The sequence below is a fragment of the Osmia lignaria genome, chromosome 8, assembly GCF_051020975.1.
Source record: "Osmia lignaria lignaria isolate PbOS001 chromosome 8, iyOsmLign1, whole genome shotgun sequence".
NCBI classification, from domain to species: domain Eukaryota; kingdom Metazoa; phylum Arthropoda; class Insecta; order Hymenoptera; family Megachilidae; genus Osmia; species Osmia lignaria.
The window spans coordinates 5974682-5994814 of NC_135039.1; the positions used below are offsets into that span (position 1 = coordinate 5974682).

A 20133-nucleotide genomic window follows, 5' to 3' on the forward strand; every position below is an offset into this window, starting at 1 on the left:
TTTATTCATTATTTTAAGTTTCCAGTTTAACTATATTTCTTTATAAATACATATATTTTCGTAATGTTAGTTAATAGACTGCGTAATAGTTCGCGCGTTATAATTGTGTATCGGTGCAACAGTTCGGGGTGTGTGTTCCACTCTCCTTCCTCCAGAAAACAGTCAACAGGAAAATAGCAGCAGCAGAATTTGGATCACTATACGGAATTTTACCACATAATCCAGTGAGTCGTTTCCATTACTCTTCCGGTCGATACATGCATATATTGATAAGGAATTTCCAGTAGATAAAATTGACGTAGTCAATTTTGATTGTAAGAGTCTTCTTCAACTGGAGATTCCTAATTCCAAATTGTATTTTATCATATGTATTTGTCTATTTCCGGCCAATAATTGTGTGTTTCAGGTTTAAATTGTACGCGAGCTAAATCTGCGTTTTCTTATATTTAATCACATTGTTATATTTCATAATATTTTATATTTTTATTTTACACCTATCATTATTATATTTCGATACTTTATATCATTCATAATATTTCGACATTTTATATATATTTTATTATATTTCAATATTTTATATATTTTTCATATTATTTCATTATTTTATATATTTTTCATATTTCAATATTTTATATATATTTTATACCTTTCACTATTATATGTATCTCATTATATTTTAACATTTTTATTTTATAATATACCATTTGATTCATTTTAATCAAATCTAATTTTCTTTGACATAACCTTCATTAGTCTCCTTCATAAATCCTATAATATTAGCGATCTGATGAAAGGGCCCGTATGGGACTAGCGTATCTCCGAACCCACAAATATTTAATAAATTTTCTGGCTTTACCCGCGCGTTACATTATCGATAGTTGCATTGCTCGACCAGTACACTACCACATTTTTATACTCTTGCATTCATACATCAGCTGACACTTGACACAGTCGCGTCACAAAGTACACGCGCGCGCGCCGCACGTAACACACCAAAAGCATTCATATGTAGTACTACAGGGATGTGTTTCTAGCCTAAAGGTGAAAAACGGCCGTATCAGAAGTTTAGACGCACTTGTCTTTTTTATTATTTACAACTTCATATTGTAAACCAGTGGCTATATTTATTATAGGAATTAATGCAGTTAAGTGTGAAGTAAGTCAGTATGAACATAATCGTAAAATTCGTTGCTAAGAAACGAAAACGGAAGCAGAGAGTAAATAGAATACGGTTAAGGCGATGCAAGCGTCGAAAACTTTACCAACAGTCCCTAGAAAAATCCCTATAACTTTAAACACAAATTACGTCGTCATTACTGAACAGAATGCAACAAAATTTGAGGGACGTATTCAGGAGGCCCTAAAGAATGGCGCGCTGGTCCTTATATTATCCAAATCGTCAAAAAGTTATGAAAAATTGAAATTTATGTCTGTCAACGGTGAAGAAAATGGCGGATCGGACTCACCTACATCAATTTATTCGTAATATAAACATTTTTGCGAATCGTATGTCCAAATAGAGACCAGAGTGCCCTTCTTTGGGGCAGATAGAACAAAACGAGCACCCAAGGGATGATGTACAAGCCTCGAGATAGACGAAATTTGTGTTATAAGATTTTCACTCGCGAAAAACGTCAAAAAGGTAAAACAGACCACAAATTTAGTTCCTCGTTTTTTCTGTAGGGCGCAGTTCGTTCGTTTTCTGCGCTCGATCGCGCGCGCTCATTCGCAGCTCATATATGAATATGTGTGCGTCGACCATGTATCGTGGAGAATGTGAAGTTCGAGCCTGGAAGAGGCGATGAACTCCGACGCGTGAATTTCTTTTTCACGCGACGTTCTATCGATTACGATATCGATTTTCAACCCACGTGTCAGGAGATGTACTATCATTATTTTTTGTTGCTATTACACTGTCCAACAAATTTTAACTTTTTTTCTGTTTTCCGATTCCCACTGGGTGATTCTTATAGTGTTTCGTACGCTGATTACGAATATGCAAACCATTTTGCTCCTATACGTACAGTTTTTGAGAAATTTGATTTTGAAGAAAAAACATATTTTTCAGATTTAACCAAATTTTCTGACGTAATTATAAAAGATATTGAAATTCTATTTATACTAAAAGATTCTGTAGACTTTCCTGAATACAGCGATACCTATGTTTAATACATTGTAAATGTTTAAGTATGTTTAAACGATCATTGAACGCGGAGGAACCCCGATTTGGCACCAATTTTTTAGGATATTTTTCAATTTATCTGAAAAAGTAGAGGTCCAACGTAAAATCGAATTATACCACGCGATAGAGCAGGTTTTTATCTTGAAAAACTACCCAGAGAAAATTGCATCATCTATTTTTTTATCAAGCCAGAAAGTGTAATAGCTTCGCTGGACACGAAGTACCGACAGTGGCGCTCCGCATCAGGACAAACCAACTGCATTAGGCGGGATGCCGAGGAACCGTCCTGACGCGGAGCGCCACTGTTGGTACTTGGTCTCTCGCAAAGTTATTTCGCTTTCTGGCTTAATAAAAAAATCGAAGTTGCAATTTTCTTCAGGTAGTTTTTCAAGATAAAAATCTGCTCTATCGCGTGGTATAATTTGATTTTACGCTGGACCTCTACTTTTTCAGATAAATTGAAAAGTATCCTAAAAAATTGGTGCCAAATCGGGGTCCCTCCGCGTTCAATGATCGTTTAAACATACTTAAACATTTACAATGTATTAAAGATAGGTATCGTTGTATTCAGGAAAGTCTACAGAATTTTTGAGTGTAAATAGAATTTCAATATCTTTTATAATTACGTTAGAAAATTTGTTTAAATCTGAAAAATATAATTTTTTTTCAAAATCAAATTTCTCAAAAACTGTACGAGTAGGAGCAAAACGGTATGCAAATTCGTAATCAGCGTACGAAACACTATAAGAATCACCCATTCAGAATCGGAAAACAAATTCACTGTTGGACAGTGTTATTATTCTTTTTTTCGGTGAAACTACAGAACAAATACGTCCTTCCCGATTTCGACGATTTTTGGATATGTTATAAAAATTATTATACATATAAGGAGCGTTCTCGCTAAGTTTCAGAGATATTCGCAAAAAGCTGCCGATATAGATGCATTGAATTTTGCTTATAGTTGTTGATCTGTGACAGCATACATATGCGTCAGATTGTTTGCCATTTTTTTCGGTTTAGAAACGAGGGTCGAGCGAGAGTAAAGGTTTCGTTCACAACTGCATATACCAGACTCCAAGAAATAAAAAAAACGTTGCCAGCCGCTTTACGGCAGTCGAATTCTAACTCATCACATCAATAATATTCACTTCTAATTGAATTTCAGTGTATGAAACAGACGACTATTGCAACGGTTTCTGCAAGAATTCTTGCATTAGAATAATCGTCTGTTATATTTGTCGCAGTGAAGTTGGCCACACATACATTCACTAACACATTCACGCTTTTGACTTACGGAGTATCACCCATATTATTCAATTTTTTTTAGATGCTAAAGATGATAAAAAAGAAGAAACGCAACCGCAGCTGGAAATGCTGTTGCAGCTGCAGCAACAGGTACAACAACTGCGGTTGCGGACGCAGCCGCAGGAACCGCGGCAACCGCAGTCGCAGCCGCAGGAACCGAGGCAACCGCAACCGCAGCCGCAAGAACCGCGGAAACTGCAGCCGGACCCGCTGCTGCAGCTGCAGCAGCAAATACATGAATTACGAATGAAAATAGAACAGTTACAACATATAAAACAACATGCTGGATATATCGTAAGTCATTTTTTTTACGTTCCTGTTTGTACGATTTCTGATATTCTTTATTTATATATAATAACATAATATTTTTTTTCCAGCCACAACAGACGGCACAGGGACAGCGGTCGCCGCTGTTACATTTATACGAGCTTGATGAGCCAGATGAGCATATAGTAAGTCGTTTTTTAACGTTCCTATTTCTACGTTACTTCCTTCTTCTATCCACTGTTTATGAATAATAACATAATATTTATTTTTCCAGTCAATCAGGTCCATAGAGCGGCTGCGAATACGGAGAATGCGCAGAAAATTAAACCGGCTGCGGCGGCAGAAAATGCCAGTACAAGGTCGCGGTCGCGGTGAAAGAACAGCAGGAGCCATTATTAATTTCAATTATTATTAATTTCAATTATTATTAATTTATTTTATTGTATTTATTAAAAAATATATAATATTTAACAAAAATTACGTTATTATCATTTATTCCCATATTCCTTTTCCTGTAGGAAATAAACGGGATTTGTGCCCAAAATACAATCGCTGTAGTTCTCTTTCTGCCTTTCATATATTTCATAGGTCATGTGTACAGTACCGTATTTTATATTTTAATATAGTATCGTAGCATCCATGTCATTTCGGTGTATGCGAAAAGTGACGTAGCATTGCATGCCGTTAGTTGGATGCGATAACTGAGGTGGCGCTGAAATCAGTTTCTGTTCGGCCTAATTTTCGATGAAACGTTGACTGTTTTACCAACGCGGAATTCGGAGTTCGGCCTCGACGCTCGCATCGCCTTAACGTTTCATCGAAAATTAGACCGAACAGAAACTGATTTCAGCGCCACCTCAGTTATTGCATCCAACTAACGGCATGCTATTCTACATCACTTTTCGCATACATCTAAATGACACACGGATGCTGCGATAGCTATATTATGTATGCCACCGCCAAAGTATAAAATACGATACTGCATACATCACCTAGGAAATGTATGAATGACATAACACCTTCACCCAAATATTATATATACATTTCTTGTAATATAACATAACCAAGGGAAGAATATTCCTACAAATCAAATGCCTAAGGTTATTTTTTTTTTAAATAATATGTCCCGATATGGTACTCCGATATGTATCAAATGTTTTTCCGAAGTACGAATGTGTAGGAATAAGAACTATATAAATGTGATAGGAACGCAGGATATTTGTTTTTGAATAACATGAATTGTAATACTATGAAGGAAATAAAAAGAAACTGATAAATTATAAAAAAAAATTGTTGATAATTAAATTGCAAATGCATTTACTTTATTCAATAAAAAAAATAAAAGATAACATAAACATTTGTCATGTATCCAGTATATGTACATTTATATACAATCTTCGTCATGATCTGATTGTGAAAAATGGCTGCGCTTTCCCCCCCCACGTTACACTTCCACCTCAAAACCACCCGTAACCCTCCCCTCACCTAACCCTTTCCCCCTGTTCACCAGTGTCGGGCCGATGGAGGCAAAAGAAGACGGAAAAGGAACACCCGCAGCAGGAGCTACGAGGCCGGCGACAGACTCCTAACCGTCCTCCAAGGAAACGGAGCAAAGTGGGACTCCGAAGAAACAGAACAAGCTGCCCAGATCAGGCGAAACGTCCACCCGGAGCCATCTGTCGCCGAGCCCGAAGACCTCAACCCACCCGTCATCGCGGGATATCCGCCAGCCCCATCGACCCCGAGCACCGGTGTATCGAAGATCGATAATCGATCTATCCCATTGCCGGAAGAGGCCCCCTTCCTAGTCCCATCCCCTCCCCAAACCATCCCGCGATGGTTTCGTCGTCGCAGCAGTGACGGCGAACCGTCATTGAGCCCGAGGCTATCGTTGCGATTAAGAGATTAAGAGAGTTTGAGGAAAGCGATTTTGAAAAGCGATAAAAGCGATAGAGAGTGTTGAGAGAGAATGCGAGGAAATTTGGGTGAGTCCCTTACCGTATTAATATTGTAAAAAGCGAGATCGAGGCAACGGCTATTTTCTCCGCCCGCGCATTGTTCGAAGTAGAGACGACTCCCCCTTTTCGCTCTTCCCCCCTTTGATTTTCCGACCACAACCATTTCCTCATTCGCGTAACGTAGGCGAACTTTCCCGCGAATCCCCCTTCCGACCCTAGAGATTTCCCTTCCCACAATAATCCTCCTTGCGTACTCCCCCGCGAAGCATTGTACGGACGTAAGTGCCCCGAGACCCCTCCCCTGTAAACCACCCACGAACCCCTTTTCCCTTTCGATTTTGATCGCCACAGCGAGTGGCTGGCGCCCAACGTTTGTGATAGAGTATTGTAAAATCCAGTTTGCGAATAGAATCTTGTATAGAGTGAACCCCCGAAAAGGGTCACAATATACATAATTCACACTTTTCCTTTTTGGAGGGATATAGGAAAGGGACGGGTATAAAATAACTGTAAACAAAATATATAATAAAAAAGAAAAGATTTTATTTGACTGACGGCAGTGCACAGGATAAGGAATATGAGAATTGTACTCTGAATTCCTACAAATCGAATGCCAGTTAGTTTATCCGTCTAAAGAAAATCGTGAATGTACCCATGTACTTCGTCAGTACAGAGGATAAGGAATAGGGGAATAAATGACTACACCATAATTAAAATATTATATAATTCTAAAAAAGTTAAAAATATATACAAAAAATAAAAAACCTGAAATAAAATAATAATAATAAGAATAATAACATAAGAATAATTATTCATATATGAGCTGCGAATGAGCGCGCGCGATCGAGCGCAGAAAACGAACGAACTGCGCCCTACAGAAAAAACGAGGAACTAAATTTGTGGTCTGTTTTACCTTTTCGACGTTTTTCGCGAGTGAAAATCTTATAACACAAATTTCGTCTACCTCGAGGCTTGTACATCATCCCTTGGGTGCTCGTTTTGTTCTATCCGCCCCAAAGAAGGGCACTCTGGTCTCTATTTGGACATACGATTCGCAAAAATGTTTATATTACGAATAAATTGATGTAGGTGAGTCCGATTCGCCATTTTCTTCACCGTTGACAGACATAAATTTCAATTTTTTATAACTTTTTGACGATTTGGATAATATAAGGACCAGCGCGCCATTCTTTAGGGCCTCCTGAATACGTCCCTCAAATTTTGTTGCATTCTGTTCAGTAATGACGACGTAATTTGTGTTTAAAGTTATAGGGATTTTTCTTAAGGCGATGCGAGCGTCGAAAACTTTACCGACAGTCCCTAGAAAATTCCCTAGAACGTAGAACCCACCAATTTTTGTTCCTGCTGAACAGATTGCAAAGAAAGAGGGACGTGTTCAGGAGGCCCTAAAGAATGGCGCTCTGGTTCTTATTTTACCTAAATCGTCAAAAAGTTGTAAAATATTGAAATTACTGTCTGTCCACGGTCAAGAAAATGGCGGATCGGACTCGCCTGCATTAACTTATTCGTAATATAAACATTTTTGCGAATCGAATGTCCAAATAGAGACCAGAGCGCCATTCTTTGGATCGGATAGAGCAAAACGAGCACTCGGGTAATGGTGTACAAGCTTTCGTTTAGAAAAATAGTGGGTTCTACGATTTCGTTGATTTTTCACTCGCGAAAGAGGTCAAAAAGGTAAAACAGACCACAAATTTAGTTCCTTGTTTTTTCTGTAGGGCGCAGTTTGTTCGTTTTCTGTGCTCGACCGCGCGCTCATTCGCAGCTCGTATATGTGAATATGTGTGCGTCAATCGAACCGTCGACGACGATACAATGTATCGTGGAGAATGGGACGTTCCAGCCTGGAAGAGGCGATGAACTATGACGCGTGAATTTCTTTTTCGTGCATCGTTCTATCGACTAGGATAGCGATTTTCAACCCATGTGTCACAAGACGTACTATCATTATTTTTTGTTGCTATTATTATTCTTTTTTTTTAGTAAAACTGCAGAACAAATACGTCCTTCCCGATTTCGATGATTTTTTGATATGTTATAAAAATTGATATTTTGAACAACTTTTTCTTATACATATAAGGAGCGTTCTCGCTTACTTTCCTAGATATTTGCAAGAATATAGTTGTTGATCTGTGACAGCATACATTGCGTCAAATTGCTTGCCACTTTTCTGTTTAGAAACGAGGGTCGAACGAGAGTGAAGGTTTCGTTCACAACTGCATATACCAGACTCCAAGAAATGTCTATTCAAACCCAATTACAAGTGAATGTTATTGATGTAATCAGTTAGGTTATAGTATATATGTACATCCGGCCGCCTGCGGTCGGAAACGCTTTCGTGAAATAATAACAAATTATTTATAATACGCATTTGTGCATTTCTTGCAATTTCTTTTTACTTCTTATTATTATTGCAGAAAAACGTTGCCGGCCACTTTACGGCTGCAACGTAACCCATCACATCAATAATATTCATCTGTAATTGAATTTGAATACACATTTCTTGAAATCACGGATATGCAGTTATGAATGAAACTTTTACAGTCCCTGACCTTCTTTCTAAACAGAAGACAAATGGCCAGCGGATGACAACCAACACTTATGCATGTACTGTCGCAGACGCACATCTATAGGCAGAATTCAATGTGTTATATAGATAGATTTTTCATTGTCAGCGGTTTACATATTTCATTTCAACGGCACAAAATATCCTGGATTTTTAATATTTTTCAGTCACTACTGCTACACACGATCTGTACAGGAGAGTAGTGAAATGCTAATTACTTAGCATCCCGAAAATAAATATGTTGCCAGATGTATTAAAGTTTTTGTAGACAGATAAGTAGTACATTTTTTCAGCATATAATCTGATATTATGCTGGACTCTCCTGATTTTGCGTTACGCCCAAATATTCGATGAATAGGAAACGAAAATGTGACGCTGGAAGAACAACACGGTTGGAGTGAGTTCTTCAATGCTGGTGAACGTAGGAAAGGACAAATAGCGAAAGAGAAAGAGGTCCGAAAATTAAACGGCCCGAGAAAAAACATTTGAGAGAGACAACATTAATTCATCAATAACTTTTTTATTTTTCATTTTTGCTAAATGAAACTTTCACGAATGTCATTGTAAGATTCTACTGATTAAAATAAGACCAAACACCATATAATTTGCATTATTTTTACTTATTTAGATATAAATAAGTAAATAAATAATTATAATTCAAATTATGTCATGTTTGATCTTGTTTTAATCAAAAAAATCTAACAAATACATTATTACATTTTCATTATAAAAATTAAAAAATTTTGATTGCGTTAGTATTGTCTCACACGTATCCGGGTATTTTGCTTTTTTCCTGTACACCTCGATTCTCGGCTGTCACCACATCAAACGCGAGCCGAACTCACTCCAGAAACGTGTTCTGTACACGATTCGAGTTCGCATTCGGTTCCGATTGAAATGCACGAATCGAGATTTTACTGTATTTACACATTTTTATGCTGCTGGTGGCCGTGAATAAAAAGAGGATTGCTGCTGCGGGCGGCACACTTGAAGTGAGTACGACGATAATATCTGTATATGTAATAATGACAAAGATAATATAAAAATATGACTTGTTTGATTTCAGGAAAAGATTATAAAATAAAATTTTATTTTATTATTATTATTATTATTAATTAGTATAAGTTTCAAATATTCTTCTTTCATTTTATGTTATTATTATTATTATTATTAATTAGTATAAGTTTCAAATATTCTTCTTTCATTTTATGTTATTATTATTATTATTATTCGTATTTTTATAATAAATGTTTTCATTGTCTACTTACATTCTTGTCATTTATTCCCCTATTACTTATACTGTGTACTAACGATGTACATACAGGTACATTGGCGATTTCATTGAAAAGGATAAACTAACCTTAGGCATTCGATTGGTAGGAATTCGGAGTACAATATCAGGACATATTATAAAACAAATAACTTTAGATATTCGATTTGTAGGAATATTCTTCCCCTGGTTATGTTATATTACAATAAATGTATATATAATATTTGGCTGAAGGAGTTAGATCATTCATACATTTCCTAGGTGATATATGCAGTATCGTATTTTATACTTTGGTGGTGACATACATAATATAGCTATCGTAGCATCCGTGTGTCATTTAGGTGTGACGTAGCATAGCATGCCGTTAGTTGGATGTGATAACTGAGGTGGCGCTGAAATCAGTTTCTGTTCGGCCTAATTTTCGATGAAACGTTGACTGTTTTACCAACGCGGAATTTAGAGTTCGGCCTCGACGCTCGCATCACCTTAACTGGCAAAAAAGTAGAGATTAACGTGTGTGATTATTTATTCATTATTATTGACTGTTATTATTGGTGTATTATTATTACTACTACAATGGGAAAGTCAAATAAGTTGACGGATTTTGAAAAAGGCCAAATAATGGCACTTTTCTCTACAGGGCAGAGTAAAAAGAAAATAGCCAGAACCCTAAAACGATCAGATCATGTCGTACGAAATTTTCTGGCGAATCCAGAAGCGTATGGCAAGACAAAAGTGTCAGGACGACCACCTAAACTGTCACCACACCAAAAGCGATCAATTATTAAAAAATCTTCTAACTCTACGACAAGTATCAAAAAGATTAATGACACTTTGGGTAAGAACATTTTGAGTTATTGTAAAGAAAATCAAGGCACTCGTATACTGGTGTCTTAGACTTGAATCTGCCGCGTTAGATAGAGAGAGAGAGACAGTGAGTCTCGAGACAAAAGAGAAATCCGTTGAGAAGAGAGAATTTATTATAAAACATATTTAATTAGTTTATAGGGAAATAACATACCTGAATTAAAAGCTGTAAATGTTGTTTCTTTTGTCTTACAGGTATGATGTAGTTGTAAGATAATTTGTACATAGTAGGGTAATTAAAAACTTTTGTCTTACAGAGAAACGCAGTTACGTTTTTTTAATTTCGATCTCCCTACTACCAATCGGACCGAAGATTAAACTTTATTACATGTATTCCGAATCATTGTGTCCTTTTACTGCCATATTTAGGGTTAAATGTATCGAAAATGACAATCTGGAGAGTTCTTAATCGGGACCCCAATATTGTACGTGCAAAAATGGTGAATTGTCCAAATTTGAAGCAGGAACATAAGAGTTGTCGCCTTGCTTTCGCGAAGAATCATATGACGTGGACTCGCGAATGGGATAATGTAATATTACAAGTTACATTTTCCATCTTAGTAAGAAGTGTTTGAACATATGTACATTCGTTCTAGGTGATTTGGAGTGATGAAAAAAAATTTAATCTGGATGGACCAGATGGATTTAGTTCATATTGGCGAGATTTGAGGAAAGAACCGAAGTATTTCTCGAAGCGAAATTTTGGGGGCGGTTCATGCATGATTTGGGCTGGCTTTAGTGCGTTCGGCACCACAGCAATTGCATTCGTTCCACCAAAAATGAATAGCATTGGCTATCAGACAGTACTTAGGGATAATTTGTTGCCGTATATTCGCCGCTTTCCAAGCATTAAATTCACGTTCCAGCAAGATAATGCTGCCGTACATACAAGTAGGAGCACAAAGAAGTGGCTTGAAGAGCAGAATGTAAATGTTATGGACTGACCATCTCGTTCACCGGCCCTAAATCCGATAGAGAATTTGTGGGGAATTCTAGTTCGAGATGTTTATGCAGATTGTCGGCAATACAACACAGTTTCAGAACTGAAAAATGGCATTACAGAAGCACGGGCGAGAATTAAGCACGAAACTATACAAAATTTAATTGCGAGTATGCCAAACCGAATTTTTTCAACCATACAGAATTCCGGTGGTTATACAAAATATTAGTTGTGTATATTTGTTCCGTTTTTGTTGAATTAATAAATTTTTATTAAGTGCGTCTAAACTTCTGATACGGCCGTTTTTCACCTTTAGGCTAGAAACACATCCCTGTAATACTACATATGAATGCTTCTGGCGTTAATCATAATTTTTCAAGGTATTCTAAACATACGATAAAAAAAATCAATCAAAGATTCATCAGGAGGTACGTTTTTGTAAAAAAAATAGGGTGCGTCTAAACTTTTGATACACAGTGTAATGCCATATTTTATTTACCTGTATAGTTTAGATAATAATTAATAAAATAGTTTTTAAATAACATTAACTATTTGCTTATATTTAACTGAAAATATAGAAATATTGCTATTTCAATGACACAAAATTGAGTGTACACTAGAGTAGTCCTTATTTTTCAACTTTCAATCTTTTTTTGTCTTACCCCCCTAAATTGCAATATTTAGTAAGAAAATGAAATGCGCAAAAATTCGACGCGATTGGATAACGGGAACCCGTGTCGCATCAAAGTTAAAATTTCGAAATTTTAGCTATTTTTTGTCAATTTTGCACATATGTAATTGTCGTCGACTATTTTAGAAGTGTTAGGAAATATTTTTAAATAAAAGTGCAAGTTTTTGAATGTATGGTAATAACATTTGCATATTACTTCCAAAACATACCCCTGTATTGTCCGTTCACGACAAGTTAGCGAGGCAGATTGTTTACTTTCTCACTCTGTTCCACCTCTCCTGCTCCCGTGCGCTATGTCATTATTGGATGTGGCCAGTGACAAAGGACGACGACGAGCATATCGGGACAAAGTGAAATAGAATGATAACTTTGCAGCATTGGCGTAGCCTCCCAATCAAAGTGTCGGTAAAATGATTTTCTTACTTTTCACACATTACCGCTGAATCTATGGATGGAATGTATAACATATTAGGTACCAGAAAAAGTTCGCGCGAATTTGAAGTCAATGTTCCACCATCGAACATTTCGTTGGAAAGTAATTTTATTTGTGTGATAAATAGTTATCATCTATTTTCATTTTTATAACTATTTTCTAGTGTTCTATAAGTTTATATATTCCTTCTTTGTAAAGACCTGGAGATTTATTCCGGAGGATTAATCTGCAAAACATGAATTTATTTCGCAATGTAATTTCATAATGTTAAGAAAAACCGCATGGACTTCTTTTAGTACCGGAAATGTTGCTGTTTGATGTAAATATGCAGCTTCGAGCTGCAATGTAGAATTGGAAATTTTAGATTTGGAAATAAATCAACAAACTGTGGGCGTTTTAAAAGAACTGAATATGTCCAACAATGTCCTGTCATCCCAAAAATCCTCGGTCATGAGAACCTCTTCGACAATAAATATGCTCTTTTGTTTATAACATTTGAAGGAGTTTTCGTCTGTTTCCAATTTTGTAACAATAGTCTTCTCATTGTCAGAGCGATTCTCCAGCAAACAGAGTGCGATTTTCTTATATAATATTATATTTTTTATTTCTTAATTTAATACTTCTTTTTATTTTATTCTTTTTGCATAGTTTAGTTTTTCGCGTGTTTTTAGCGTTTTTTCGTGTCTTTTTGCGTTTTTTCAATATCTTTTCGTGTTTCTTTTTGCGTTTTTTTAATATTATTTCTATTTACTTGTATTGGTGCAGTACTAGTCTAGTTTTTGTTTAAATTAAGTGTGTTGAATATAATATTATGCAATCGCGTAAACGAGGGCAAACCGTGCACAGTGAAGCACGTAATTTTGTGTGAAACCTTATCACCAAATGTGACGAGGAAGCTGCGACAGGGAATCTGCTACACCCAATACATCAGGCAAATCAACGTATTGCCGATTATGCCGGTTTGTCTACTCGCACTGTTACCAGAATTCAGAAAGAAAGTTCGGAAGCTGAAGAAGGAACCTCATTGTCATCACCTGGAAAGAAGCGACCGAAGATGACTGAGAAAAAGTTCCATTGTTCTGAAGAGGAGAAAACAGTGATAAAAGATATTATCCACGACTTTTATGTCATAAGAAAAGAAGTGCCAACTTTGCGAAAGCGTCTATTTGCGATCCGAGAAAAAATTGATCTTCCATGGCAAAAAACTAGTTTGTATTATTTGTTGAAAAGAATGGGTTTCGCATGGAAGAAAACGCAAAACATACGGACGGTACTGATTAAAAAGCCACATATTGTAAATTGGCGCGGAAAATATTTAAAAACACTGGACTGCTATCGAAGAGCTGGACGGAATATAATATACCTAGATGAAACGTGGGTGGACAATACAATTACCTTCGGTAAATGCTGGCAAAGCGAGGATGAGCCAGGTATTTTACAAAGTTCCAGTTCCTCTGTAAGATTAATAATTGTGCATGCGGGTGGCAAGAATGGGTTTGTACCAGGAGCAGCTTTAATTTTCAAAGCAGGCAGCACGAGAAGTGATTATCATGGCCAAATGAATGCAATTAATTTCGAAAAATGGATGCAGGAAATGTTGATCCCTAACATTCCACCGAATACGGTGATCGTGATGGACAATGCTCCATACCACTCAGTACAATTAAACAAGCCACCCTCAACACAAGCAAAAAAACAAGATATGGTAGATTGGCTAACAACCAATGGCATTCAGTGCTCTGAAAATATGAGAAAATTTGAGTTACTTGAATTAATAGATAGAAATCGACCACCAAAAACCAATAAGATTGATCAAATAGTCCAACTACATGGACACACAATATTACGATTACCCCCTTATATGTGTGATCTGAATCCGATCGAGTTAGTGTGGGCTGAAATTAAACAAAAGATTAGACAACAGAATACATCTACACTAACATATACAGAACTGGAAACAGCAACCAAAGAGGTCATTCAAGAAATTTCACCAACATCATGGGAAAACTACTGCAAGCATGTGGAGAATATAGAAGAACGATATTGGCAGCGAGATTGATGGATAATTTATCTTTAAATGGAAACAGCGATACCGAAACAGCAGAGGAAAATTCAGACAGTTCTTTCTCGGAGGATTCATAAGGTAAAAAATATATGAAAATTATACTTCTTTCAATTTTAACATGACCTATACCTATGTAAATTGAAATTGCACGAAGTTTATTGAGATGTAAGTGAGTTGCATCAGTTTTAGTAAAATGAAATATGTATAAATTAATTTTTTTCTTGACATTAATTATAAGAATGATCTGTGCGAAATCGCATTTAATTTTTGTATTTAAAAAATCCCGCCGAACGTACGCGAACTCTAGCGGCAATAGATAGAAAATAAGAAATTGTTTCCTTTTATAGCTGACACTTTAATTGGGAGGCTACGCCAATGCTGTGAAATCATTCTCTTTCACTCTGTCCCGATATGTTCGCCGTTATCCTTTGTCACCGGCCTCAGCCAATAAGGAACATGCGTGTGGTAGCTAGAGAGGTGGAATAGAGTGAGAGCATGACCTTGCCTCGGCAACTTGTCGTGAACGGACAATAAAGACCCTTCCATTAAAAAAAAGGAAAGCCGTTATCTGGGCCTTTCAAACAAAAGCAATACGTCTGTTCTTCATTCCTAGTTCAGAGTCTGAAGTGTACGAATTGCAGTGAAATTCAAAGTGAAGGAAAATTTCTAAAAATGGAAACTAGTAGCGTTGACCGAGTATACGAGGGCGGATTGAAAAGTTTCCGGAATCGCCACCAGGAGTTTCTTTATTTGTAGCTGGGTTCATGTTATTATGTTGATACATCTTTAATGAGCATTCACTACAAAAATTAAAACAATCTATCAAATAGTCTAATTTTTATAAGCATTTATGTCGCGGTACTTCACGCTTTTTACGAAATGGATAGAACCGAAATTCGAGCGGTTATCAAATTTTTTCATTTGGAGGGAAAAACCGCAACGGAAATGAAACCGAGGTTAGATGCTGTTCTTGGCAATTCATTACCTTCATTTTCCACGATGAGTTTTTGGATCTCTGAATTCAAGCGTGGTCGCAATCACACAATTGATGCACCCTGTTCAGGACGCCCAAAAACGGCTACCACGCCAGAAATTGTGGATAAAATCCATGACATGATTTTGGCAGAATAAAGGTACGGGAAATTGCTGAAGCCGTAAGCATCTCTTATGAACGAGTGGTTCACATTTTACATAACAAATTGGGTTTAAACAAGCTTTTCGCAAGATGGGTGCCGCAATTGCTCACTTCTGAGCAAAAGCGCGTTTGAGCGTGAATGTCAGCTGATTCGTTAAAGTTTTTTAAAAGGAATCCAACAGATTTCAAGAGGAGATTCGTGACTATGGATGAGACATGGATTCATCACTACACCCCTGAAACAAAAATCCAATCAAAACAATGGATTGGACACGGTGAATCGGTTCCGAAAAAGGCAAAAGTCATTTGTTCGGCTGGAAAGGTGATGGCGTTGCCCCCCCCCCCCCCCCCCCCCCCCCCGACTGCCCCTTCTGGGCGATATGAGTCCCACACTGCCCGGGCCTCCTCTAGCCGAATAGTGCAACAAGGGGATCACCTGCGCGTGCGCAAACGCATTTCCTCTTCCATAAAACAGAAAAGAAACGGGTGATGGCGTCCGTATTTTGGGATGCTAAGGGAATTTTGCTTATTGATTATCTTCAAAAAGGACAAACTGTTACTGGCCAGTACTACGCAATGCTTTTGGATAAGCTGAAAGCTGCAATTCGAGAAAATCGCCCCGGAATGGCGAAAAAAAAGTGTTGTTTCACCACGACAATACACCCGCTCATTCAAGTGCAATCGCGCAACAAAAATTGTCAGAACTGAAGTTCGAAATTCTTCCACGTCCACCTTATTCCCGAATTTCCACCTGTTCCCAAAACTCAAAACCTTCCTAGCTGGAAAGAGATATCAAACGAACGAGGAGGCTGTAAATGAATATTTTGATGACCTCGAAGAAAGTCACTTCTGGAAAGACATAAAATTTGGAAAGAAATGAAATATATTTTTCGTCTAAAAAATTCACAGTAAAAGATATAGACAGCATTAATATTATATTAATATTTATGATTTAATTTCGGCAAAAAGCAAGGCATTTTTTAACAGATTTAAAATAGATACAAATTTTTTACAAAAACACCCATCGGCGTGGGAATGCGACGATTCGTATAAGTCAGGACAAGAAATTATCAAAAATATAAAAATTGTCGGTTGGGTTAAGGATTACGGGGTAACCTCAGATCGACCTGATTTTTTTACCATAGATAGTCCTTGAGATGGGGATTCCAACAGTGGTCATCCCATCTCTTAACTACCACCCGCCGCCCCGGTAGAGGTCAAAAACTAAAATCGTCCAAAAAGTGGTTTCTGCGCTGATCTCAGTGAGTACATTAAGAAAAATTTAAAAAAATGAAAAAAAAAATAAAAAAATAAATAACGAAAAAAATATGAAAAACTGAAAAAAACCTAACCTAACCTAAACCTAACCACACCCAAAATCGTCGTGTCGGTCTATATGTAGAGTATACAGTATTTACGCTATTTCTTTGTGCGAATACCGTTGCGCATTAAACAGTGAAAGTTTCTTCGGAGAACAGTATCTTCTGGATGTTCAAGGTATACGATACAGAGAGGAATCATTCAATTACTAACGAAGTCAAATGGCGCCAATTGACATCGTGCGATTCTATGAGGAAGAGAGGGATCAGGTGTACCAACGGTACCGAGACCTCCTCAAGGGTGTCCTGAGTATATAGAGTTTTGCAGTTATCGTCAGCAATGTTGATCAAGCGTGGAATGCATGGTTGGCGTGGGGAATTATCCCCGACAAACGAAGGTGCCGATGCGGGAAAATGATGCGTCCATTAGCGGATACCGAGCGAGTTATTGGATTCAGCTGGCGGTGTGCGCGTACGAACTGCCCCAAAAAATCTGCCACCGAATGCACCTTATTTGAGGGCGCACGGATTTGCCCACTACAGGTCGTCCGAATCATGTTTCATTATATCGTCAAGGATAAATTGCTGTATGCCGTAACCTCCAGCAACATGTCGATAAATTGTGCCGTGGATTGGTACCACTATTGCTGTGAGATTTGGGAAAGAGAGATCGTTTGCGGAGATTCTAAAAAAGGTAAAAGGAGCAGCGGGAACCGCACCAGAAGGGGTTAAGACAGTCAAGCAAACGAGGGCAGGAAATCTGTTAATAGAATTTGCCCCGGGAGCTGATTTGGAAGGGTTTAGAAGGAATCTGGATGGGAAATTGGGAACTGATGTTGAGGTAACAAAGCTACAACAGAAAATGGATTGAGAAGTAAGAGGAATAGATCCTTCGGCGGAGAAAGACGAGATCCTGGACGAGATAAGAAAAGAACTAGGACATGGGGCAAAGGAGGTCAAGATTAAAATACTGAGGTCTGACCCTAGACAGAATAAAATAGCGGTTCTAGAGGGCCCGGTTGCGGATATGGTGACGATTGTTAGAAAAACAAGGATAAGAATTGGGTGGACTATAGCGATTGCAAAGGAGGTCCCACGGCTATTGAGGTGCTATAGGTGCCACGAGATTGGTCACGTGGCAAATAACTGCAGGTGCACCAATGAAATCGGGGGCTTCTGTAGGAAATGCGAAGAGACAGGGCACCACATGAGAGATTGCTCCAAGGACCCCAGGTGCAGATTATGTGTTGCTGATGGGCTTCCGGATGAAGTAGTGGACAATGTTGCAGCATCAACTAAATGTAGGAGACATAAGGAGGCGTTGAAAGAAAGCAAAGGGCAAATTTAAGGTGGTACAGATCAATTTGAACCACTGTAGGACTGCCCACAACCTTTTGATGGTTAATGTGGGCAGTGTTACGTTCCGAACAGAAATTTGTACAGATTCACCTTGGGGGCGCCCTTACAGATGGGCCATGAGTAAACTAAGGCCCAGGGCGCCGCCCGTGACGGAGAGCCTCGATCCCCAGTTCCTGGGGCAGGTGGTGGACACGTTATTCCCTCGTGACGAGGGCGACCACCCCTGCCCCCCGCCGGTCCAAGTCGAATGGACCGACGAAATGGGGGTCACGGAGGAGGAGCTGGCCGGGGCAATCAAACGTATGGCGGCCCGGAACACCGCTCCGGGCCCGGACGGCATCCCCGGCCGAGCCTGGGTATTGGCCCTGCGCGTCCTTGGACCGCGATTGAGGCGCCTCTTCAACGCCTGTCTGAAGGAGGGGACATTCCCTAGGGAGTGGAAGGTGGGACGACTGGTCCTGCTGAAGAAGGAAGGACAGCCCGCAGAGAGCCCCTCTGCGTACCGGCCCATTGTTTTGCTGGACGAGGTCGGGAAGCTGTTCGAAGCGGTGATAGCTGACCGCCTCGCCCGGCACCTATCCCTGGTGGGCCCTGATCTGGCCGAGTCGCAGTTTGGCTTTAGACAGGGGCGCAGCGCCATCGATGCAATTCACTCGCTGCGCTCCTGTTGCGACTCGGCCACGTCCAGGGGCGGGGTGGGGATGGGCGTTTCACTAGACATAGTGAACGCCTTTAACACCCTGCCCCACGGGACGATAATGGGGGCGCTAAACGATCACGAAGCGCCCCCATACCTGACGAGGATCATAGGGCACTACCTATGGGATAGGTACATTATGTATGTGGGCCGGGACGAACGCATATACACGAGGGGCGTCGAGAGAGGTGTACCCCAGGGGTCCCGTTTGAGACCGCCGCTGTAGATCCTGGGGTACAACAAGACTCTGTGGGTCGCCGTCCCGGACGAGGTAAGTGTGCGGTGTTACTGTGACGACACCCACATCTTTGCCACCGACCGGGACTGAAGCAGGACCAGTCGTCGTATGGAGATAGGGGTGGCTGCCGTCGCAGCGACCATCCGGAGGCTGGGGCTTCAGTTAGCACCCCACAAAACCGAGGCGATGTGGCATTACTCGCCTCGGCGTGGGGTCGCGCCACCGCCCCAGTCTTGGATCCGGGTAGGTGACACAAGAGTCCAGGTGGGCAAGGGCTTCAAGTACTTGGGCCTCCACCTGGACAGCCACTGGTGCTTCGAGGATCATTTCGACCGTCTGGCCCTCCGATTGGAAAGAGCAACAAACGCCCTCGGGCAGATATTGCCCAACATCGGGGGGCCTACCGAGAAGATTCGCCGCCTCTACACGGGGATCGTGCGGAGTATGGCCCTTTATGGGTCGCCGATATGGGCCCAGGCCCTGATGGCGTCCCGTCGCAGCCAAGCTGTGCTGCGGGGGTAGAGAGGACGATGGCCATCAGGGTCGTGAGGGGGTACCGCACGGTCTCCCACGCGGCGGCAATGGCTCTGGCGGGTGTCGTGCCTTTTAAGCACGAGGCGGAGGCCGGCGCCACGTTGTATTGGCGCTTGCGCGGCCACCGCCAGACGGGCGAGGCACCGCCAGAGCCGACGGTCGAGCAGGAGTGGAGGCACTAGGCCCGGCAAAATGCCCTGGACCGGTGGCGCCGCGAGCTCATCCAGAGCGGCGCAGCCGGCCGGCGAGCGGTCGGAGCGGTCCTGCCGGTTATCAACGAATGGCG

The 20133-nt window shown here is 39.8% G+C and overlaps 1 protein-coding gene and 1 pseudogene across 16 annotated transcripts in view; one reads left to right on the top strand and one right to left on the bottom strand.

Annotated features, from left to right (window-relative positions):
• LOC117611402 (uncharacterized) overlaps nt 1-20133 on the bottom strand; it is a 171212-nt gene that overhangs the window by 40198 nt on the left and 110881 nt on the right. For 2 of the 16 annotated variants that reach the window (XR_013062492.1, XR_013062493.1), the window contains one exon: nt 6850-10059. The exons of the other annotated variants lie outside the window; for them this stretch is intronic. The gene's annotated coding sequence lies outside the window, so the exon portion shown is untranslated. Of the gene's footprint in view, nt 1-6849; nt 10060-20133 lie in introns of those variants that run through there. 16 annotated transcript variants of the gene reach the window in all.
• On the top strand, nt 15445-18367 carry LOC143305531 (uncharacterized; annotated as a pseudogene).